Source organism: Siphateles boraxobius, unplaced genomic scaffold (assembly GCF_051911475.1).
Source record: "Siphateles boraxobius isolate OS27281-9 unplaced genomic scaffold, OSU_SipBor_1 52, whole genome shotgun sequence".
NCBI lineage: Eukaryota > Metazoa > Chordata > Actinopteri > Cypriniformes > Leuciscidae > Siphateles > Siphateles boraxobius.
Genome location: NW_027509164.1, coordinates 245632 through 269075, shown reverse-complemented (window position 1 = coordinate 269075; position 23444 = coordinate 245632). Strand labels below are relative to the sequence as shown.

Genomic DNA, 23444 nt, shown 5'->3' with positions numbered 1-23444 from the left:
AAATCTCGCCAGCGCAACCATTGAATCCGAGGCCTGCGTCTTGTTCGGCCCGAGCCAAGGATTCCAGTGATGTAAGACACTTGGGTCTGCGACGGACGGTTCAGGAGTTACGAGGCATTTCGTACTTCTGATCGCTGCAGCGCCACCTTGGGGCCGATTGGGCCGAGCCTTGGTGATGTTGTAGACCGGGCGGGTACTACCATCCCTCAAGAGTTTCAAGTCTCTACGACGTACGCTTTGGTCTGCCCGCTCACTTTTAGGGCAGAATGTTTGTTGGTCCAAAATCCCAGGTTGCACTCCAAAGTGTCGTGTTGTGCGCTCTGCTGTGATCCATTTTCGGTGTCAACAGTCAAGCTGAGCTTGTATTGCTGTGAGCTGAGCTTGTTTGTTGGCGACCTTTAGACCCTCTCGCCACGGCCCAGGTGGGCGTGGCCTTTGACCGCTCCCCCGCCTCTGCGTCATTGTGTCATCGCTTCTCGGCCTTTTGGCTAAGATCAAGTGTAGTATCTGTTCTTATCAGTTTAATATCTGATACGTGCCCTACCCGGGCACCATATATTAAATTGATTTTTGGAACTGGGAGATGGAAGAGGGGCTTGCTCCGTCCACTCCACGCATCGACCCGGTATTGCAGTACTTCTGGGAACGGTGCACCCCCAAAAACTGTGTTCAATGAAAGAGATGTTTTAGTCTTGTGTGGCAGCAGGTGTTAATGGAAGTAACGTATATTGCTGTGTATGGGTGCTTTAAAGGTGTTGTAGGTGATCATATGCTATACAGGTAATGGTGGTGTGAGAGGGAAAAAAAAACAACAACTCTGTTCTTATCTCGTTTAACATCTGATTCGTCCACTATCCGGTGACCGCGTATGAAATTGATTTTTGGCTCATGGATCCGGAGCATGAAAACAACATCATCCACAACAACAACAGCAAAAGAGCCCGACTCTGCAGGTTTTTGATGTCTCTCTCTTATCTCTTGGAGTTTTTACGAATGAGCTGATGAGTTGAATCAGGTGTGTGTTTGATTGTCCGACCGTTGGTGAGGATTGCGGAGAGGGACACGGTTCCTCTGACGGGAGGCCTGGGAATTCATACTTACCTGGCAGGGGAGACACCATGATCAGGAAGGTGGTTCACCCAGGGCGAGGCTCGGCCATTGCACTCCGGTTGTGCTGACCCCTGCGAATTCCCCAAATGTGGGAATCTCGACTGCATAATTTATGGTAGTGGGGGACTGCGTTCGCGCTCTCCCCTGGACACACTGGTTAAAAGAGCAGATTGTTCGAGTTCCTCTTCTTCTGGTAGTTAACGACCTAGGAAGTCCAGAGAATTGAACTGCAGTGGTTGATCGAGAGATGTAAAACTCTCAACCTAGGACCAGTCTGCAAAAGTAGGGCTGTTTTTTAGTTTATTTTTTTCATCATTCTTCAAATAATCTCCATTATTCAACCAGCGCTTTTATTGGCAGTAGTGGTCCTAGAAGCAAAGTTGTTCCGAATGAGGAGTTCTATCATGTGGTATGAATACCTTGTGCATGTGTGAAAAATCACCTGACATACAGTCGCCTATGGCCGTATTCATGTTGTTGTTTTTACTGTTTACAGCGCCACCAAGTGGCCAGTCGCCACATCCCTTTTCACCTGAGCACAGGCTGAGCCCGTGCACAGGTGTACCGACTTGGGTGTAATTGTCTCATTCCGTTGGAGAGTTATGGCCATTTAAGTAAAGCCCGCCTCGCCCACTCCCAACGTTTTGGCGTCCCGTCGCCAACGTGAATCGAAATTCCGACTTTTTTCCCCATCGCTGTCGGCAATCAGACTCCAGGGAATCTTTCTGCACCGGTTTGGGTCAGATCGGGCGAAAGACCTAGGACTAGTGTGCAAAAGTAGCTTTTTCACAAAATCCCAAATACCCGAAAATCTCCCCAGCGCAACCATCGAATCCGAGGCCTGCGTCTTGTTCGGCCCGAGCCAAGGATTCCGGTGATGTAAGACACTTGGGTCTGCGACGGACGGTTCAGGAGTTACGAGGCATTTCGTACTTCTGATCGCTGCAGCGCCACCTTGGGGCCGAGCCTTGGTGATGTTGTAGACCGGGCGGGTACTACCATCCCTCAAGAGTTTCAAGTCTCTACGACGTACGCTTTGGTCTGCCCGCTCACTTTTAGGGCAGAATGTTTGTTGGTCCAAAATCCCAGGTTGCACTCCAAAGTGTCGTGTTGTGCGCTCTGCTGTGATCCATTTTCGGTGTCAACAGTCAAGCTGAGCTTGTATTGCTGTGAGCTGAGCTTGTTTGTTGGCGACCTTTAGACCCTCTCGCCACGGCCCAGGTGGGCGTGGCCTTTGACGGCTCCCCCGCCTCTGCGTCATTGTGTCATCGCTTCTCGGCCTTTTGGCTAAGATCAAGTGTAGTATCTGTTCTTATCAGTTTAATATCTGATACGTGCCCTACCCGGGCACCATATATTAAATTGATTTTTGGAACTGGGAGATGGAAGAGGGGCTTGCTCCGTCCACTCCACGCATCGACCCGGTATTGCAGTACTTCTGGGAACGGTGCACCCCCAAAAACTGTGTTCAATGAAAGAGATGTTTTAGTCTTGTGTGGCAGCAGGTGTTAATGGAAGTAACGTATATTGCTGTGTATGGGTGCTTTAAAGGTGTTGTAGGTGATCATATGCTATACAGGTAATGGTGGTGTGAGAGGGAAAAAAAAACAACAACTCTGTTCTTATCTCGTTTAACATCTGATTCGTCCACTATCCGGTGACCGCGTATGAAATTGATTTTTGGCTCATGGATCCGGAGCATGAAAACAACATCATCCACAACAACAACAGCAAAAGAGCCCGACTCTGCAGGTTTTTGATGTCTCTCTCTTATCTCTTGGAGTTTTTACGAATGAGCTGATGAGTTGAATCAGGTGTGTGTTTGATTGTCCGACCGTTGGTGAGGATTGCGGAGAGGGACACGGTTCCTCTGACGGGAGGCCTGGGAATTCATACTTACCTGGCAGGGGAGACACCATGATCAGGAAGGTGGTTCACCCAGGGCGAGGCTCGGCCATTGCACTCCGGTTGTGCTGACCCCTGCGAATTCCCCAAATGTGGGAATCTCGACTGCATAATTTATGGTAGTGGGGGACTGCGTTCGCGCTCTCCCCTGGACACACTGGTTAAAAGAGCAGATTGTTCGAGTTCCTCTTCTTCTGGTAGTTAACGACCTAGGAAGTCCAGAGAATTGAACTGCAGTGGTTGATCGAGAGATGTAAAACTCTCAACCTAGGACCAGTCTGCAAAAGTAGGGCTGTTTTTTAGTTTATTTTTTTCATCATTCTTCAAATAATCTCCATTATTCAACCAGCGCTTTTATTGGCAGTAGTGGTCCTAGAAGCAAAGTTGTTCCGAATGAGGAGTTCTATCATGTGGTATGAATACCTTGTGCATGTGTGAAAAATCACCTGACATACAGTCGCCTATGGCCGTATTCATGTTGTTGTTTTTACTGTTTACAGCGCCACCAAGTGGCCAGTCGCCACATCCCTTTTCACCTGAGCACAGGCTGAGCCCGTGCACAGGTGTACCGACTTGGGTGTAATTGTCTCATTCCGTTGGAGAGTTATGGCCATTTAAGTAAAGCCCGCCTCGCCCACTCCCAACGTTTTGGCGTCCCGTCGCCAACGTGAATCGAAATTCCGACTTTTTTCCCCATCGCTGTCGGCAATCAGACTCCAGGGAATCTTTCTGCACCGGTTTGGGTCAGATCGGGCGAAAGACCTAGGACTAGTGTGCAAAAGTAGCTTTTTCACAAAATCCCAAATACCCGAAAATCTCGCCAGCGCAACCATCGAATCCGAGGCCTGCGTCTTGTTCGGCCCGAGCCAAGGATTCCGGTGATGTAAGACACTTGGGTCTGCGACGGACGGTTCAGGAGTTACGAGGCATTTCGTACTTCTGATCGCTGCAGCGCCACCTTGGGGCCGAGCCTTGGTGATGTTGTAGACCGGGCGGGTACTACCATCCCTCAAGAGTTTCAAGTCTCTACGACGTACGCTTTGGTCTGCCCGCTCACTTTTAGGGCAGAATGTTTGTTGGTCCAAAATCCCAGGTTGCACTCCAAAGTGTCGTGTTGTGCGCTCTGCTGTGATCCATTTTCGGTGTCAACAGTCAAGCTGAGCTTGTATTGCTGTGAGCTGAGCTTGTTTGTTGGCGACCTTTAGACCCTCTCGCCACGGCCCAGGTGGGCGTGGCCTTTGACGGCTCCCCCGCCTCTGCGTCATTGTGTCATCGCTTCTCGGCCTTTTGGCTAAGATCAAGTGTAGTATCTGTTCTTATCAGTTTAATATCTGATACGTGCCCTACCCGGGCACCATATATTAAATTGATTTTTGGAACTGGGAGATGGAAGAGGGGCTTGCTCCGTCCACTCCACGCATCGACCCGGTATTGCAGTACTTCTGGGAACGGTGCACCCCCAAAAACTGTGTTCAATGAAAGAGATGTTTTAGTCTTGTGTGGCAGCAGGTGTTAATGGAAGTAACGTATATTGCTGTGTATGGGTGCTTTAAAGGTGTTGTAGGTGATCATATGCTATACAGGTAATGGTGGTGTGAGAGGGAAAAAAAAACAACAACTCTGTTCTTATCTCGTTTAACATCTGATTCGTCCACTATCCGGTGACCGCGTATGAAATTGATTTTTGGCTCATGGATCCGGAGCATGAAAACAACATCATCCACAACAACAACAGCAAAAGAGCCCGACTCTGCAGGTTTTTGATGTCTCTCTCTTATCTCTTGGAGTTTTTACGAATGAGCTGATGAGTTGAATCAGGTGTGTGTTTGATTGTCCGACCGTTGGTGAGGATTGCGGAGAGGGACACGGTTCCTCTGACGGGAGGCCTGGGAATTCATACTTACCTGGCAGGGGAGACACCATGATCAGGAAGGTGGTTCACCCAGGGCGAGGCTCGGCCATTGCACTCCGGTTGTGCTGACCCCTGCGAATTCCCCAAATGTGGGAATCTCGACTGCATAATTTATGGTAGTGGGGGACTGCGTTCGCGCTCTCCCCTGGACACACTGGTTAAAAGAGCAGATTGTTCGAGTTCCTCTTCTTCTGGTAGTTAACGACCTAGGAAGTCCAGAGAATTGAACTGCAGTGGTTGATCGAGAGATGTAAAACTCTCAACCTAGGACCAGTCTGCAAAAGTAGGGCTGTTTTTTAGTTTATTTTTTTCATCATTCTTCAAATAATCTCCATTATTCAACCAGCGCTTTTATTGGCAGTAGTGGTCCTAGAAGCAAAGTTGTTCCGAATGAGGAGTTCTATCATGTGGTATGAATACCTTGTGCATGTGTGAAAAATCACCTGACATACAGTCGCCTATGGCCGTATTCATGTTGTTGTTTTTACTGTTTACAGCGCCACCAAGTGGCCAGTCGCCACATCCCTTTTCACCTGAGCACAGGCTGAGCCCGTGCACAGGTGTACCGACTTGGGTGTAATTGTCTCATTCCGTTGGAGAGTTATGGCCATTTAAGTAAAGCCCGCCTCGCCCACTCCCAACGTTTTGGCGTCCCGTCGCCAACGTGAATCGAAATTCCGACTTTTTTCCCCATCGCTGTCGGCAATCAGACTCCAGGGAATCTTTCTGCACCGGTTTGGGTCAGATCGGGCGAAAGACCTAGGACTAGTGTGCAAAAGTAGCTTTTTCACAAAATCCCAAATACCCGAAAATCTCGCCAGCGCAACCATCGAATCCGAGGCCTGCGTCTTGTTCGGCCCGAGCCAAGGATTCCGGTGATGTAAGACACTTGGGTCTGCGACGGACGGTTCAGGAGTTACGAGGCATTTCGTACTTCTGATCGCTGCAGCGCCACCTTGGGGCCGAGCCTTGGTGATGTTGTAGACCGGGCGGGTACTACCATCCCTCAAGAGTTTCAAGTCTCTACGACGTACGCTTTGGTCTGCCCGCTCACTTTTAGGGCAGAATGTTTGTTGGTCCAAAATCCCAGGTTGCACTCCAAAGTGTCGTGTTGTGCGCTCTGCTGTGATCCATTTTCGGTGTCAACAGTCAAGCTGAGCTTGTATTGCTGTGAGCTGAGCTTGTTTGTTGGCGACCTTTAGACCCTCTCGCCACGGCCCAGGTGGGCGTGGCCTTTGACGGCTCCCCCGCCTCTGCGTCATTGTGTCATCGCTTCTCGGCCTTTTGGCTAAGATCAAGTGTAGTATCTGTTCTTATCAGTTTAATATCTGATACGTGCCCTACCCGGGCACCATATATTAAATTGATTTTTGGAACTGGGAGATGGAAGAGGGGCTTGCTCCGTCCACTCCACGCATCGACCCGGTATTGCAGTACTTCTGGGAACGGTGCACCCCCAAAAACTGTGTTCAATGAAAGAGATGTTTTAGTCTTGTGTGGCAGCAGGTGTTAATGGAAGTAACGTATATTGCTGTGTATGGGTGCTTTAAAGGTGTTGTAGGTGATCATATGCTATACAGGTAATGGTGGTGTGAGAGGGAAAAAAAAACAATAACTCTGTTCTTATCTCGTTTAACATCTGATTCGTCCACTATCCGGTGACCGCGTATGAAATTGATTTTTGGCTCATGGATCCGGAGCATGAAAACAACATCATCCACAACAACAACAGCAAAAGAGCCCGACTCTGCAGGTTTTTGATGTCTCTCTCTTATCTCTTGGAGTTTTTACGAATGAGCTGATGAGTTGAATCAGGTGTGTGTTTGATTGTCCGACCGTTGGTGAGGATTGCGGAGAGGGACACGGTGCCTCTGACGGGAAGCCTGGGAATTCATACTTACCTGGCAGGGGAGACACCATGATCAGGAAGGTGGTTCACCCAGGGCGAGGCTCGGCCATTGCACTCCGGTTGTGCTGACCCCTGCGAATTCCCCAAATGTGGGAATCTCGACTGCATAATTTATGGTAGTGGGGGACTGCGTTCGCGCTCTCCCCTGGACACACTGGTTAAAAGAGCAGATTGTTCGAGTTCCTCTTCTTCTGGTAGTTAACGACCTAGGAAGTCCAGAGAATTGAACTGCAGTGGTTGATCGAGAGATGTAAAACTCTCAACCTAGGACCAGTCTGCAAAAGTAGGGCTGTTTTTTAGTTTATTTTTTTCATCATTCTTCAAATAATCTCCATTATTCAACCAGCGCTTTTATTGGCAGTAGTGGTCCTAGAAGCAAAGTTGTTCCGAATGAGGAGTTCTATCATGTGGTATGAATACCTTGTGCATGTGTGAAAAATCACCTGACATACAGTCGCCTATGGCCGTATTCATGTTGTTGTTTTTACTGTTTACAGCGCCACCAAGTGGCCAGTCGCCACATCCCTTTTCACCTGAGCACAGGCTGAGCCCGTGCACAGGTGTACCGACTTGGGTGTAATTGTCTCATTCCGTTGGAGAGTTATGGCCATTTAAGTAAAGCCCGCCTCGCCCACTCCCAACGTTTTGGCGTCCCGTCGCCAACGTGAATCGAAATTCCGACTTTTTTCCCCATCGCTGTCGGCAATCAGACTCCAGGGAATCTTTCTGCACCGGTTTGGGTCAGATCGGGCGAAAGACCTAGGACTAGTGTGCAAAAGTAGCTTTTTCACAAAATCCCAAATACCCGAAAATCTCCCCAGCGCAACCATCGAATCCGAGGCCTGCGTCTTGTTCGGCCCGAGCCAAGGATTCCGGTGATGTAAGACACTTGGGTCTGCGACGGACGGTTCAGGAGTTACGAGGCATTTCGTACTTCTGATCGCTGCAGCGCCACCTTGGGGCCGAGCCTTGGTGATGTTGTAGACCGGGCGGGTACTACCATCCCTCAAGAGTTTCAAGTCTCTACGACGTACGCTTTGGTCTGCCCGCTCACTTTTAGGGCAGAATGTTTGTTGGTCCAAAATCCCAGGTTGCACTCCAAAGTGTCGTGTTGTGCGCTCTGCTGTGATCCATTTTCGGTGTCAACAGTCAAGCTGAGCTTGTATTGCTGTGAGCTGAGCTTGTTTGTTGGCGACCTTTAGACCCTCTCGCCACGGCCCAGGTGGGCGTGGCCTTTGACGGCTCCCCCGCCTCTGCGTCATTGTGTCATCGCTTCTCGGCCTTTTGGCTAAGATCAAGTGTAGTATCTGTTCTTATCAGTTTAATATCTGATACGTGCCCTACCCGGGCACCATATATTAAATTGATTTTTGGAACTGGGAGATGGAAGAGGGGCTTGCTCCGTCCACTCCACGCATCGACCCGGTATTGCAGTACTTCTGGGAACGGTGCACCCCCAAAAACTGTGTTCAATGAAAGAGATGTTTTAGTCTTGTGTGGCAGCAGGTGTTAATGGAAGTAACGTATATTGCTGTGTATGGGTGCTTTAAAGGTGTTGTAGGTGATCATATGCTATACAGGTAATGGTGGTGTGAGAGGGAAAAAAAAACAACAACTCTGTTCTTATCTCGTTTAACATCTGATTCGTCCACTATCCGGTGACCGCGTATGAAATTGATTTTTGGCTCATGGATCCGGAGCATGAAAACAACATCATCCACAACAACAACAGCAAAAGAGCCCGACTCTGCAGGTTTTTGATGTCTCTCTCTTATCTCTTGGAGTTTTTACGAATGAGCTGATGAGTTGAATCAGGTGTGTGTTTGATTGTCCGACCGTTGGTGAGGATTGCGGAGAGGGACACGGTTCCTCTGACGGGAGGCCTGGGAATTCATACTTACCTGGCAGGGGAGACACCATGATCAGGAAGGTGGTTCACCCAGGGCGAGGCTCGGCCATTGCACTCCGGTTGTGCTGACCCCTGCGAATTCCCCAAATGTGGGAATCTCGACTGCATAATTTATGGTAGTGGGGGACTGCGTTCGCGCTCTCCCCTGGACACACTGGTTAAAAGAGCAGATTGTTCGAGTTCCTCTTCTTCTGGTAGTTAACGACCTAGGAAGTCCAGAGAATTGAACTGCAGTGGTTGATCGAGAGATGTAAAACTCTCAACCTAGGACCAGTCTGCAAAAGTAGGGCTGTTTTTTAGTTTATTTTTTTCATCATTCTTCAAATAATCTCCATTATTCAACCAGCGCTTTTATTGGCAGTAGTGGTCCTAGAAGCAAAGTTGTTCCGAATGAGGAGTTCTATCATGTGGTATGAATACCTTGTGCATGTGTGAAAAATCACCTGACATACAGTCGCCTATGGCCGTATTCATGTTGTTGTTTTTACTGTTTACAGCGCCACCAAGTGGCCAGTCGCCACATCCCTTTTCACCTGAGCACAGGCTGAGCCCGTGCACAGGTGTACCGACTTGGGTGTAATTGTCTCATTCCGTTGGAGAGTTATGGCCATTTAAGTAAAGCCCGCCTCGCCCACTCCCAACGTTTTGGCGTCCCGTCGCCAACGTGAATCGAAATTCCGACTTTTTTCCCCATCGCTGTCGGCAATCAGACTCCAGGGAATCTTTCTGCACCGGTTTGGGTCAGATCGGGCGAAAGACCTAGGACTAGTGTGCAAAAGTAGCTTTTTCACAAAATCCCAAATACCCGAAAATCTCGCCAGCGCAACCATCGAATCCGAGGCCTGCGTCTTGTTCGGCCCGAGCCAAGGATTCCGGTGATGTAAGACACTTGGGTCTGCGACGGACGGTTCAGGAGTTACGAGGCATTTCGTACTTCTGATCGCTGCAGCGCCACCTTGGGGCCGAGCCTTGGTGATGTTGTAGACCGGGCGGGTACTACCATCCCTCAAGAGTTTCAAGTCTCTACGACGTACGCTTTGGTCTGCCCGCTCACTTTTAGGGCAGAATGTTTGTTGGTCCAAAATCCCAGGTTGCACTCCAAAGTGTCGTGTTGTGCGCTCTGCTGTGATCCATTTTCGGTGTCAACAGTCAAGCTGAGCTTGTATTGCTGTGAGCTGAGCTTGTTTGTTGGCGACCTTTAGACCCTCTCGCCACGGCCCAGGTGGGCGTGGCCTTTGACGGCTCCCCCGCCTCTGCGTCATTGTGTCATCGCTTCTCGGCCTTTTGGCTAAGATCAAGTGTCTGGTCCTAAGGTAGAGACAGCGATCGCCTCTTGTTGGACTTGGTCTCGTGTGTTGCTTGTCACACGGGACACACACCCTTCAGGAGGTACATTGACAAGCGGCTTTTAATTGACGACTCGTTCTACGAGGAATCTTCTGGTTTTAAGGTAAGCAGGTTTTAATTTATTTATTGTATATTTATTGTTGGGTTTTAGCCGCAGCAGGCTAGTGGTGCCTCCAACATGTCGGCTGCTCGTGCCGGCATGAGGAGGCACCACAGCGTGCGTTTTAAATTTAAACCAAAAGAGGATGGCACTCTCCGGGTCATGTCCAGGCTGGACTTTTCTAGGAAGTGCATCCAACAGTTACTCGGTTTTAAGGTTGTGGACATAAACTGCCTGTTGACTCTGCCCCTGAATCATGGCTTTGATGTAAGTTTTGCTTCTGCTTCCTTGCTAAGTACTTTTTGGACTCGATTTGAAATGTGTAAAGCCAATTTCTCCATGTTCACTGTGGAAAAACTGACTGATAATTCACTGAAAGTTGTGATTGTCAGGATGTTTAATGAAACAGTTAGTGGAGAAGATATTTCTGTATGGTTGGCAAGATATTGCTCTATTCGTGGACAACCAGTCAAGGTTTTAGATGAAGACGGTATCTGGAGCTGTGCGTGGAGAGTGCCCATTAAACAATGGGCAGATCCCAACAGCTACCATGGCCTGAGTCAAATACCTTCTATGATTGTGTTGGGAGAGAATAGAGGCTACATCCATTACCAAGGGATGCCCAAGCTATGCCGCAAGTGTGGCAAACTTGGACATCTCGCCGAGGCATGCCAAGAAGTAGTGTGTAGGAAGTGCAGAGAAATTGGGCACATTTTTGAAGAGTGCCAAAATGGCAGAAAGTGCAACCTCTGTGGAGAATCATCCCATCTCTACAGAGACTGCCCTAAAAGTTTTGCCAACAAGTTAAAAAGCAACAAAATGGCCGCCCCACCCAAAGAACAAACAATTGAGGAGGCGTGCCCCGAGGTTTCGGCGGGAAATTCAAACCCCCAGCCAGCCTCAGGGATTGGACAGGAAGGAGGAAGTGGGGCGGCCACAGGGGCGGAGTCAATTCTGGCAGTTGGTGAGGGGGAGGAAGCCAATCCTCAAAATGAAATTGAAAAAGAAGACAGTATGGAGGATGAAGAGGAGGAAATGGCTTCCTCCCTAGTAACCGTGTCTGAGGTTAGTGTGTCCACGAGTGGGAGTGAAACAGATGTTTCGCTCCCCAATGCTCAAGTGCAGAAAAGAACTGCGAGATCTCCTCTGGTTCAAACAGAGGAGAAAAAGCTGCGGGTAGCGCATCGGCTAGATAGTTCCCCCATGGAAGATCTAGACCGTATGTGGCCCGCAGAATCTCCTAATGAAGTCTCTTTTCTGCATTTCAAGCTAAGAACATCATCGCCAAAGGATTCGCAAGAGGCCTTCTCTGCGAGCCCTGAGGCGTCAAGCACTTGCCCCCCTGATCCCAGCTCATCTGGGGAAAAGGGAAGGCAAGTGCAACAAGAAATAACATGATTTTAATTATACCTCTGTAGTCCCTTGGTTGCTTTTAAATGTCTCACACCCTTTTAACCATACTGCTCATGGCTCTCACTATCTCCACAATCAATGTGAGAAGTGTGAAGAGCAATATACGAGCACAGAGTGTGTTATCCTTTTTAAAATCTTTTAAGTCAGATGTGTTTTTATTGCAAGAATGTGGTCTGCCTTTTTTAACAAATTACAGGAAGTGGGAGGAGATTTGGACCCCAGGACTTTCCATCTGGAGTGGGTCCAATTTTAACAAAAATGACGGTGTTGCTATTTTAGTAAAAAATCCCCATGTTTTGGTGAAGGGCAGCACTGTGGTGAGGGATGGGCGGGCAATTTTAGCTAATCTGACTTTTTTAGGTAAGGATTTTAACATTTTAAATGTGTATGGTTTTACAGGTAAAAACAACAGGTATGAGCTTTTAGAAGACCTGCAGCCCCACATGCTCGGGAGGGCTCCCCTAGTGGTAGCAGGGGATTTTAATTGTGTTTTATCAAGACAGGATAGAAAGAGGGTAGGAGAGGATTTTAAGGTCGACAAGACATCGGTTTTATTACAAAATATAGTCAAAGATTTTAAGTTAGTTGACTGCTTTAAAACAATGCATCAAAGAGAGGAGGGCTTCACCTGGTTCAGTGGTGATGGCGCCAGAGCCTCTCGAATTGACTATGTTTTTACAAGGGACTGCCCGCCGACCGATGCTACATTGAGCCCCCTCTTCTTTTCTGATCACATGATGCTCTCCTGCACCCTTTCACTACCCACGGGTGTGACCGTAGGGGGAGGGCTGTGGAAGCTGAACTGCTCCCTATTAGAGGATGAGGAAGCGATTAGTGAATATAGGGAGCAGTTCAGCCAATGGCAGACCCTCCAAGACTTTTTCGACTCACGTGCACAGTGGTGGGAGATGGTGAAACAAAGGACAGGACGGTTTTTTAAACAAATTGGAAAAGAAAAAAAGAATAAAGAAAAAAGACGCATGATGGGGCTGCAAAAAAGACTGCAGAGATATTTTAACCTTTTAAACAGTGGATTGGATTTTACAGAAGAAATTAAAGAAGTAAAGAAAGAAATGTCAGATTTGTCCGAAACAAAGACTAAAGGTGTCATTTTAAGATGTAAGGAGAGAGAAATAGAAGAAGGGGAAAAGTGTACTAGATATTTTTTTAAAAAGACAATAACACGGGGAGGGTCAATTAATACTTTAAAAACTTTTACAGGTGGGGAGGTAAATACAACAGATCTGATTTTAGGGGAAATTGAAAGTTTTTACAATAATTTATACAGCACTAAAGAGGTACACAATGGCATCTTAGAGGAAGTTTTAGGGTTTTTAGACAAAAAGGTAAAGAGTCCAGATGTGCTTTTATCCCAAGATTTTACTCTTTTAGAAATGCACAAAGCGCTAAAAGGTTTTAAAAAGGGGAAGTCCCCAGGCTTGGATGGACTCCCCTTTGAGTTTTATCTGACTTTCTGGGACATTTTAGCACACGACTTATTGACAGTTTTTAAAGAACTTGAGACTCTTGACAGACTTCCAGACAGCTTTAGAGTAGGGATAGTTACATTACTATACAAAAAAGGGGACAAGACTGACCTGAGAAACTGGCGACCAATCACTCTTTTAAATTATGATTGTAAACTTTTTAGTAAGATTTTAGCTACACGTATGTCGACTGTTTTAGAGGACGTAATCCACCTGGATCAAGCATGCGCTGTGCCCGGCAGGAAGATCACGGACAGCCTGGTACTGATCAGAGACGCCATCTGTTTTGCGAGAGACAGAAACATTCGGCTAGTAGTCCTAAATTTAGATTTCGAAAAAGCCTTTGATCGCGTCTCGCACCAGTACCTGTTCCAGGTACTGGAAAAAATGGGGTTTCCTGGGAGGTTTATAGCCTGGGTGGGACTGCTGTACAACGATCTGTCTAGCAGAATTTTGGTTAACGGGCATTTATCCAAAGCTGTAAAACTCTACAGCGGCGTCCGTCAGGGGTGTCCTTTATCTCCCCTTCTGTATGTGGCTTGTATTGAGCCACTGGCACAAATCTTGAGAAGGGATAAATGGATTAAAGGACTAGACATCCCAGGGACTGGTGGACTGACGGCGACCTGTGTTTTATATATGGATGACGTGACCCTTTTAGCGACTGACCTTTTATCAGTACGAAGAGCAATGGACTTGACTGACTGGTACGGTTGGGCCTCGGGCGCCAAGCTCAATAGGAGTAAGTCCGAGGCCCAGCTCTTCGGGCCGTGGGGGAACGTGGACACAGTTGGACTAGATTTGGATTTTAAAGACAATGATTTGAAAATTTTAGGTGTAAAATTTGACAGAGAGGGTGGAGGACAAGGAAACTGGACTGACATGTTAGGGAAAGTCAGGCAAAGACTGGGCTTTTGGGGACTGAGACAATTGACGTTTGAAGGCAAGATTTTAATTTTTAAAGCTGTGATTTTACCACTGATTTTACTTGTCTGTTCTGTTTTTAGTCCCCCAAGACGATTCCTGGCCAACCTGGAGAGGGCGGTATTTTATTTCCTGTGGGGGTCCAAGTGGGAACGACTAAAGAGGGAGGTCGTCAAAAAGAAAAAAGAGAATGGCGGGAAAGGCCTCCCAGACCCCCACCTGTTTTTAGGCAGCCGCTTTGCCGCCCTCCACATCCAGTACGCACTGACCCCATCCAGAGAACACAAGACAGCAGCCATGACCCGATTCTGGATGGGGTCATACCTAAGAACTTTGAAAATTTTACCCATTGATCTTAAAAGTCCTGTGTCTTTTAATTTGTCAAAAGAGCATAGTTTTATTAAGAAATTTTTAAAGAAATATCTTTTAGAGACAAATGATGCCACCATTTTAACTAACCATAAGTCTCTTATCTCTCTTGTGCAGGATCGAGAATCGGTGAGCCCGGTTCCAGGCCTCACACTAGGTGAGGCCAAAGATGTTTGGAGGAACGCAGCCCACCCAGCTCTCCAGAACAGGCTTAAAGACTTGTCGTGGATGGTGGCTCATGAGATCCTCCCGGTCAGGGCGGTTATGCACTCCAGAGGCATGGCCAAAAACTCCACCTGCCCACGGTCCGGATGTGGTTCCCCGGAGACCGTTCGACATCTGCTCTGGGAGTGCGGCGAAGCGCGGGACCTGTGGGCCAAGACCGGCCCCCTGTTTTTCCCGTGCCTGCCAGCGGGTGGGGCCCAGGTGGACTACAAGCTCGCCATCCTGGGGGTGGGTCAGGGCTTGAAGGAGCTGACACAACCAAAATTTTCCTCGCTCTGGCTCACCCTAAACGTGATCAAGGATGCCATCTGGGTCACCAGAAATCTGCTGGTGGGGAAACGCGTGACGGTCCCCCTCCACGCGTGCGAGCAGAAAATAAGATCAACGCTGCAGGGTGGGCCGCACGTCGTTATTCGGATGGGGGGGCCGGGGTCACACGTAGAAGGTCCCGGCCGCCACCGACCCTGGCCGCCCGTAGATGCACCCTCACCACACCGGCTACGGGAACAGCGGGCCAGCGGGCCGGAGGAGAGGGGATCTCCGCTGGGCACCAGAAGCGGGGAGTCTGGGGCCTGTTCTGGAGACCTGGAGTGAATGGACAATCTTGATAGGGACTCACCCTCGATCCTGTACAAGAGATGTTTTATTTGGCATATTTTATTGTTTTATTGTTTTATATTTGCATTCCTATTTTATTTTAATCCATTTTACCTTTACTTTAAAACAACACACAACATACATGGACTTTTACACAACACATCAACATAACTGATTTTTAACTGTAACTTATGTCCTTTTTGTTGTTTTAAGATATGTGCAAAAATGTGATTTTATAAGGAAAAAATGGATATTGAAAGAATGGAATGAAACAATGTGACAATAAACTTTTTTCGAAAGAAAAATCTGTTCTTATCAGTTTAATATCTGATACGTGCCCTACCCGGGCACCATATATTAAATTGATTTTTGGAACTGGGAGATGGAAGAGGGGCTTGCTCCGTCCACTCCACGCATCGACCCGGTATTGCAGTACTTCTGGGAACGGTGCACCCCCAAAAACTGTGTTCAATGAAAGAGATGTTTTAGTCTTGTGTGGCAGCAGGTGTTAATGGAAGTAACGTATATTGCTGTGTATGGGTGCTTTAAAGGTGTTGTAGGTGATCATATGCTATACAGGTAATGGTGGTGTGAGAGGGAAAAAAAAACAATAACTCTGTTCTTATCTCGTTTAACATCTGATTCGTCCACTATCCGGTGACCGCGTATGAAATTGATTTTTGGCTCATGGATCCGGAGCATGAAAACAACATCATCCACAACAACAACAGCAAAAGAGCCCGACTCTGCAGGTTTTTGATGTCTCTCTCTTATCTCTTGGAGTTTTTACGAATGAGCTGATGAGTTGAATCAGGTGTGTGTTTGATTGTCCGACCGTTGGTGAGGATTGCGGAGAGGGACACGGTGCCTCTGACGGGAAGCCTGGGAATTCATACTTACCTGGCAGGGGAGACACCATGATCAGGAAGGTGGTTCACCCAGGGCGAGGCTCGGCCATTGCACTCCGGTTGTGCTGACCCCTGCGAATTCCCCAAATGTGGGAATCTCGACTGCATAATTTATGGTAGTGGGGGACTGCGTTCGCGCTCTCCCCTGGACACACTGGTTAAAAGAGCAGATTGTTCGAGTTCCTCTTCTTCTGGTAGTTAACGACCTAGGAAGTCCAGAGAATTGAACTGCAGTGGTTGATCGAGAGATGTAAAACTCTCAACCTAGGACCAGTCTGCAAAAGTAGGGCTGTTTTTTAGTTTATTTTTTTCATCATTCTTCAAATAATCTCCATTATTCAACCAGCGCTTTTATTGGCAGTAGTGGTCCTAGAAGCAAAGTTGTTCCGAATGAGGAGTTCTATCATGTGGTATGAATACCTTGTGCATGTGTGAAAAATCACCTGACATACAGTCGCCTATGGCCGTATTCATGTTGTTGTTTTTACTGTTTACAGCGCCACCAAGTGGCCAGTCGCCACATCCCTTTTCACCTGAGCACAGGCTGAGCCCGTGCACAGGTGTACCGACTTGGGTGTAATTGTCTCATTCCGTTGGAGAGTTATGGCCATTTAAGTAAAGCCCGCCTCGCCCACTCCCAACGTTTTGGCGTCCCGTCGCCAACGTGAATCGAAATTCCGACTTTTTTCCCCATCGCTGTCGGCAATCAGACTCCAGGGAATCTTTCTGCACCGGTTTGGGTCAGATCGGGCGAAAGACCTAGGACTAGTGTGCAAAAGTAGCTTTTTCACAAAATCCCAAATACCCGAAAATCTCCCCAGCGCAACCATCGAATCCGAGGCCTGCGTCTTGTTCGGCCCGAGCCAAGGATTCCGGTGATGTAAGACACTTGGGTCTGCGACGGACGGTTCAGGAGTTACGAGGCATTTCGTACTTCTGATCGCTGCAGCGCCACCTTGGGGCCGAGCCTTGGTGATGTTGTAGACCGGGCGGGTACTACCATCCCTCAAGAGTTTCAAGTCTCTACGACGTACGCTTTGGTCTGCCCGCTCACTTTTAGGGCAGAATGTTTGTTGGTCCAAAATCCCAGGTTGCACTCCAAAGTGTCGTGTTGTGCGCTCTGCTGTGATCCATTTTCGGTGTCAACAGTCAAGCTGAGCTTGTATTGCTGTGAGCTGAGCTTGTTTGTTGGCGACCTTTAGACCCTCTCGCCACGGCCCAGGTGGGCGTGGCCTTTGACGGCTCCCCCGCCTCTGCGTCATTGTGTCATCGCTTCTCGGCCTTTTGGCTAAGATCAAGTGTAGTATCTGTTCTTATCAGTTTAATATCTGATACGTGCCCTACCCGGGCACCATATATTAAATTGATTTTTGGAACTGGGAGATGGAAGAGGGGCTTGCTCCGTCCACTCCACGCATCGACCCGGTATTGCAGTACTTCTGGGAACGGTGCACCCCCAAAAACTGTGTTCAATGAAAGAGATGTTTTAGTCTTGTGTGGCAGCAGGTGTTAATGGAAGTAACGTATATTGCTGTGTATGGGTGCTTTAAAGGTGTTGTAGGTGATCATATGCTATACAGGTAATGGTGGTGTGAGAGGGAAAAAAAAACAACAACTCTGTTCTTATCTCGTTTAACATCTGATTCGTCCACTATCCGGTGACCGCGTATGAAATTGATTTTTGGCTCATGGATCCGGAGCATGAAAACAACATCATCCACAACAACAACAGCAAAAGAGCCCGACTCTGCAGGTTTTTGATGTCTCTCTCTTATCTCTTGGAGTTTTTACGAATGAGCTGATGAGTTGAATCAGGTGTGTGTTTGATTGTCCGACCGTTGGTGAGGATTGCGGAGAGGGACACGGTTCCTCTGACGGGAGGCCTGGGAATTCATACTTACCTGGCAGGGGAGACACCATGATCAGGAAGGTGGTTCACCCAGGGCGAGGCTCGGCCATTGCACTCCGGTTGTGCTGACCCCTGCGAATTCCCCAAATGTGGGAATCTCGACTGCATAATTTATGGTAGTGGGGGACTGCGTTCGCGCTCTCCCCTGGACACACTGGTTAAAAGAGCAGATTGTTCGAGTTCCTCTTCTTCTGGTAGTTAACGACCTAGGAAGTCCAGAGAATTGAACTGCAGTGGTTGATCGAGAGATGTAAAACTCTCAACCTAGGACCAGTCTGCAAAAGTAGGGCTGTTTTTTAGTTTATTTTTTTCATCATTCTTCAAATAATCTCCATTATTCAACCAGCGCTTTTATTGGCAGTAGTGGTCCTAGAAGCAAAGTTGTTCCGAATGAGGAGTTCTATCATGTGGTATGAATACCTTGTGCATGTGTGAAAAATCACCTGACATACAGTCGCCTATGGCCGTATTCATGTTGTTGTTTTTACTGTTTACAGCGCCACCAAGTGGCCAGTCGCCACATCCCTTTTCACCTGAGCACAGGCTGAGCCCGTGCACAGGTGTACCGACTTGGGTGTAATTGTCTCATTCCGTTGGAGAGTTATGGCCATTTAAGTAAAGCCCGCCTCGCCCACTCCCAACGTTTTGGCGTCCCGTCGCCAACGTGAATCGAAATTCCGACTTTTTTCCCCATCGCTGTCGGCAATCAGACTCCAGGGAATCTTTCTGCACCGGTTTGGGTCAGATCGGGCGAAAGACCTAGGACTACTGTGCAAAAGTAGCTTTTTCACAAAATCCCAAATACCCGAAAATCTCCCCAGCGCAACCATCGAATCCGAGGCCTGCGTCTTGTTCGGCCCGAGCCAAGGATTCCGGTGATGTAAGACACTTGGGTCTGCGACGGACGGTTCAGGAGTTACGAGGCATTTCGTACTTCTGATCGCTGCAGCGCCACCTTGGGGCCGAGCCTTGGTGATGTTGTAGACCGGGCGGGTACTACCATCCCTCAAGAGTTTCAAGTCTCTACGACGTACGCTTTGGTCTGCCCGCTCACTTTTAGGGCAGAATGTTTGTTGGTCCAAAATCCCAGGTTGCACTCCAAAGTGTCGTGTTGTGCGCTCTGCTGTGATCCATTTTCGGTGTCAACAGTCAAGCTGAGCTTGTATTGCTGTGAGCTGAGCTTGTTTGTTGGCGACCTTTAGACCCTCTCGCCACGGCCCAGGTGGGCGTGGCCTTTGACGGCTCCCCCGCCTCTGCGTCATTGTGTCATCGCTTCTCGGCCTTTTGGCTAAGATCAAGTGTCTGGTCCTAGGGTAGAGACAGCGATCGCCTCTTGGAGGTTTTTCCGGCTTGGGTCCTTCAGTGACTTGAGCCCCAAACTTTTGAGAGGTACATTGATCCAGCTGCTTTTATTCCGGTTCTGTTTTAAGGTAAGACCTTTTTATCTATTTATTTATTTATTTATTGTTTTTTAAAGTTTTAGGCTGTTGGTGTCTCCACCATGTCGGCTGCCCGTGCCGGCATGAGGAGGCACCACAGCGTGCGTTTTTTATTCAAAGAAGTTGAGGGGAAGCTCCTGGGGATGTCACGTCTTGACTTCTCCAGGAAGCTGATCCAAAAAACTCTAAATTTTAAACCTGATGATCTGAATTGCATCGTGACTCTGCCCCTGAACAAAGGATTTGATGTTAGTTTTAGAGCGGTTTCCCACCTGAATGATTTCTGGCACAGATTTGAAGTAGCTAAATCCCAGCTGTCCATGTTTACTGTTGAAAAGCTCTCTGACAACACACTTAAAACTGTGATTGTTAGAATGTTTAATGAGACAGTGACTGGGGAGGACATTTGTGTCTGGCTGGGCAGATTTTGCACAGTTCGAAGCCAGCCAGTCAAGGTTTTAGATGAGGATGGTATTTGGACATGCTCCTGGCGAATTCCCATTAAACAATGGGAAGACGCTGGGGGCTACCAGGGCCTGAAGCATCTGCCTTCTATGATTGTGTTGGGTGAGAACAGAGGCTACATTCACTACCAGGGTATGCCCAAATTATGTAGAAAATGTGGAAAGTTTGGGCACTTAGCTGAAGCATGCCAGGAAATGATATGTGGGAAATGCAGAGAAATTGGTCATACTTTTGAAGAGTGTACCAATGGCAGGCGGTGCAACCTCTGTGGGGAGTCATCCCATCTCTACAGAGATTGCCCTAAAAGTTTTGCCAACAAACTGAAAGGCAACAAAATGGCCGCCCCACATGTGGAACAAACAAAAGAGCAAAGGAAGGAGGAGGCGGTCCCTGAGGTTTTGGCGGGAAATTCTATTTCCCAGCCAGCCTCAGGGAGTGGGCAGGAGGAAGGAAGTGGGGCGGCCACAGGGGCGGAGTCAAGTTTTAACAGCGAACAGAGTGAGGAAGCCGTTCCCCAACAAGAGAGAAGTGAAAACAAAATGGAGGAGGAGGAGGAGGATGCAACGGCTTCCTCACTCTACACCGTATCGGAGGTTAGTGTGGTGGATAGTGGGGGTGAATCCGAGGGTTCACTCCCCAATGCTCAGGTGCAAAAAAGGTCTGCGAGATCTCCTCTGCTTCAAACAGAGGAGAAAAGGCTGCGGGCATCGCATCGGCTAGATAGTTCCTCTTCGTTAGATCTAGACCGTATGTGGCCCGCAGAATCTCCCAATGAAGTCTCCTTTTTGCACGTTAAGCTTAGAACATCGTCACCGAAGGAGCCACAAGAGGTTCTCTCTGTGGACTCTGAGGCGGCGAGCATTTGCCCTCCTGATCCCAGTTTTTCTGGGGAAAAGGAAAAAGTGCTACATGACATAACATGATTTTAATGTAACTTTCTGCAGTCTTTTGGTTTTATCCTTCTATTAATGCTTGTATTTTTAACCATACTGCTCATGGCCCTCACTATCTCTACAATCAATGTGAGAAGTGTGAGGTCTACTTTGCGAGCACAGAGTGTGTTATCCTTTTTAAAAACTTTTAAGTCAGATGTGTTTTTATTGCAAGAATGTGGTTTGCCCTTTTTAACAAATTACAGGAAGTGGGAGGAGATTTGGACCCCAGGATTTTCCATTTGGAGTGGGTCCAATTTTAACAAAAATGACGGTGTTGCTATTTTAATAAAAAATCCCAACCTTTTGGTGAAGGGCAGCACTGTGGTGAGGGACGGGCGGGCAATTTTAGCAAATCTGACTTTTTTAGGTAAGGATCTTAACATTTTAAATATGTATGGTTTTACTGAAAAAAATAACAGGTATGAGCTTTTAGAAGACTTGCAACCCCACATGCTAGGCAGGGCTCCCCTAGTGGTAGCAGGGGATTTTAATTGTGTATTATCAAAAAAGGACAGAAGGAGGGTAGGAGAGGATTTTAAGGTCGACAAGACATCGGTTTTATTACAAAATATAGTCAAAGATTTTAAGTTAGTTGACTGTTTTAAAACAATGCATCAAAGAGAGGAAGGCTTCACCTGGTTCAGTGGTGACGGTGCCAGAGCCTCTCGAATTGACTATATTTTTACCAGGGACCTCCCGCCGACCGATGCTACATTGACCCCCCTCTTTTTTTCCGACCACATGATGCTGTCTTGCACTCTTTCACTCCCCACGGGTGTGACTGCAGGGGGAGGGCTGTGGAAGCTGAACTGTTCCCTATTAGAGGACGAGGAAGTGGTTAGTGAGTATAGGGAGCAGTTCAGCCAATGGCAGACCCTCCAGGACTTTTACGACTCACGTGCACAGTGGTGGGAGATGGTGAAACAAAGGACAGGACGGTTTTTTAAACAAATTGGAAAAGAAAAAAAGAATAAAGAAAAAAGACGCATGATGGGGTTGCAAAAAAGACTGCAGAGATATTTTAACCTTTTAAACAATGGATTGGATTTTACAAATGAAATAAAAGAAGTAAAGAAAGAAATGTCAGATCTGTCTGAAACAAAGAGCAAAGGTGTCATTTTAAGATGTAGAGAAAGGGAGTTAGAGGAAGGAGAGAAGTGTACCAGGTATTTTTTTAAAAAGACAATAGCTCGGGGAGGGTCGATCAATATTTTAAAAACTTTTAGAGGGGGGGAAGTAAATACAACTGACCTGATTTTAGGGGAAATTGAAAGTTTTTACAGTAATTTATACGGCACTAAAGAGGTACACAATGGCATCTTAGAGGAAGTTTTAGGGTTTTTAGATGAAAAAGTTAAGAGTCCAGATGTGCTTTTATCCCAGGATTTTAATCTTTTAGAATTGGAAAAAGCTTTAAAGGGTTTTAAGAAGGGGAAGTCCCCGGGCATGGACGGACTCCCCTTTGAGTTTTATCTGACTTTCTGGGACATTTTAGCACATGACTTACTTACAGTTTTTAAAGAATTTGAGACTCTTGACAGACTTCCAGACAGCTTTAGAGTAGGGATAGTTACATTACTGTACAAAAAAGGAGACAAGACTGACTTGAGAAACTGGCGACCAATCACTCTTTTAAATTATGATTGTAAACTTTTTAGTAAGATTTTAGCTACACGCATGTCGACTGTTTTAGAGGACGTAATCCACCTGGATCAAGCTTGCGCTGTGCCCGGCAGGAAGATCACAGACAGCCTGGTACTGATCAGAGACGCCATCTGCGAGAGACAGAAACATTAGGCTTGTAGTCCTAAATTTAGACTTTGAAAAAGCTTTTGATCGGGTCTCGCACCAGTACCTCCTTCAGGTACTGCAAAAAATGGGCTTTCCAGAGAGGTTTATAGCTTGGGTGGGACTGCTGTATGAGGGCTTAAGCAGCAAATTTCTTGCAAATGGGCATCTTTCCAAAGCTGTAAATATCCACAGCGGTGTCCGTCAGGGGTGTCCTTTATCTCCCCTTCTGTATGTGGCTTGTATTGAGCCACTGGCACAGATCTTGAGAAGGGATAAATGGATTAAAGGACTAGATATCCCAGGAACTGGTGGACTGACGGCGACCTGCGTTTTATATATGGATGACGTGACCCTTTTAGCGACTGACTTTTTATCAGTACGAAGAGCAATGGACTTGACTGACTGGTACGGTCGGGCCTCGGGCGCCAAGCTTAACAGGAGTAAGTCCGAGGCCCTGCTCTTCGGGCCGTGGGGCGACGTGGACACAGGAGGACTAGATTTGGATTTTAAAGAAAAGGATTTGAAAATTTTAGGAGTAAAATTTGACAGGGAGGGTGGAGGACCAGGAAACTGGACTGACATGTTAGGGAAAGTCAGACAAAGACTGGGCTTTTGGGGACTAAGACAACTGACGTTAGAAGGCAAGATTTTAATTTTTAAAGCAGTGATTTTACCACTAATTTTACTTGTCTGTTCTGTTTTTAGTCCCCCAAGACGATTCCTGGCTAAGTTGGAGAGGGCGGTATTTTATTTCCTGTGGGGGTCCAAGTGGGAACGAATCAAGAGGGAG

At 47.5% G+C, this 23444-nt stretch overlaps 13 non-coding genes and 1 pseudogene across 13 annotated transcripts; all 14 read left to right on the top strand.

Moving 5' to 3' along the window:
- Window positions 1-468: 468 nt before the first annotated feature.
- Window positions 469-659, top strand: LOC143713674 (U2 spliceosomal RNA). The gene has a single exon (XR_013195225.1). It is a non-coding gene; the product is annotated as a U2 spliceosomal RNA (small nuclear RNA).
- A 434-nt stretch (window positions 660-1093) lies between these two features.
- On the top strand, window positions 1094-1257 carry LOC143713818 (U1 spliceosomal RNA). Its single transcript, XR_013195308.1, has one exon. It is a non-coding gene; the product is annotated as a U1 spliceosomal RNA (small nuclear RNA).
- Window positions 1258-2377: 1120 nt separating this feature from the next.
- On the top strand, window positions 2378-2568 carry LOC143713673 (U2 spliceosomal RNA). The gene has a single exon (XR_013195224.1). It is a non-coding gene; the product is annotated as a U2 spliceosomal RNA (small nuclear RNA).
- Window positions 2569-3002: 434 nt separating this feature from the next.
- LOC143713817 (U1 spliceosomal RNA) lies at window positions 3003-3166 on the top strand. Its single transcript, XR_013195307.1, has one exon. It is a non-coding gene; the product is annotated as a U1 spliceosomal RNA (small nuclear RNA).
- A 1120-nt stretch (window positions 3167-4286) lies between these two features.
- Window positions 4287-4477, top strand: LOC143713672 (U2 spliceosomal RNA). The gene has a single exon (XR_013195223.1). It is a non-coding gene; the product is annotated as a U2 spliceosomal RNA (small nuclear RNA).
- Window positions 4478-4911: 434 nt separating this feature from the next.
- LOC143713816 (U1 spliceosomal RNA) lies at window positions 4912-5075 on the top strand. Its single transcript, XR_013195306.1, has one exon. It is a non-coding gene; the product is annotated as a U1 spliceosomal RNA (small nuclear RNA).
- Window positions 5076-6195: 1120 nt separating this feature from the next.
- Window positions 6196-6386, top strand: LOC143713671 (U2 spliceosomal RNA). Its single transcript, XR_013195222.1, has one exon. It is a non-coding gene; the product is annotated as a U2 spliceosomal RNA (small nuclear RNA).
- A 434-nt stretch (window positions 6387-6820) lies between these two features.
- LOC143713815 (U1 spliceosomal RNA) lies at window positions 6821-6984 on the top strand. The gene has a single exon (XR_013195304.1). It is a non-coding gene; the product is annotated as a U1 spliceosomal RNA (small nuclear RNA).
- Window positions 6985-8104: 1120 nt separating this feature from the next.
- On the top strand, window positions 8105-8295 carry LOC143713670 (U2 spliceosomal RNA). The gene has a single exon (XR_013195221.1). It is a non-coding gene; the product is annotated as a U2 spliceosomal RNA (small nuclear RNA).
- Window positions 8296-8729: 434 nt separating this feature from the next.
- LOC143713814 (U1 spliceosomal RNA) lies at window positions 8730-8893 on the top strand. The gene has a single exon (XR_013195303.1). It is a non-coding gene; the product is annotated as a U1 spliceosomal RNA (small nuclear RNA).
- A 6596-nt stretch (window positions 8894-15489) lies between these two features.
- On the top strand, window positions 15490-15665 carry LOC143713730 (U2 spliceosomal RNA; annotated as a pseudogene).
- A 434-nt stretch (window positions 15666-16099) lies between these two features.
- On the top strand, window positions 16100-16263 carry LOC143713813 (U1 spliceosomal RNA). Its single transcript, XR_013195302.1, has one exon. It is a non-coding gene; the product is annotated as a U1 spliceosomal RNA (small nuclear RNA).
- A 1120-nt stretch (window positions 16264-17383) lies between these two features.
- On the top strand, window positions 17384-17574 carry LOC143713669 (U2 spliceosomal RNA). The gene has a single exon (XR_013195220.1). It is a non-coding gene; the product is annotated as a U2 spliceosomal RNA (small nuclear RNA).
- A 434-nt stretch (window positions 17575-18008) lies between these two features.
- LOC143713812 (U1 spliceosomal RNA) lies at window positions 18009-18172 on the top strand. The gene has a single exon (XR_013195301.1). It is a non-coding gene; the product is annotated as a U1 spliceosomal RNA (small nuclear RNA).
- The last annotated feature ends 5272 nt before the right edge of the window (window positions 18173-23444 follow it).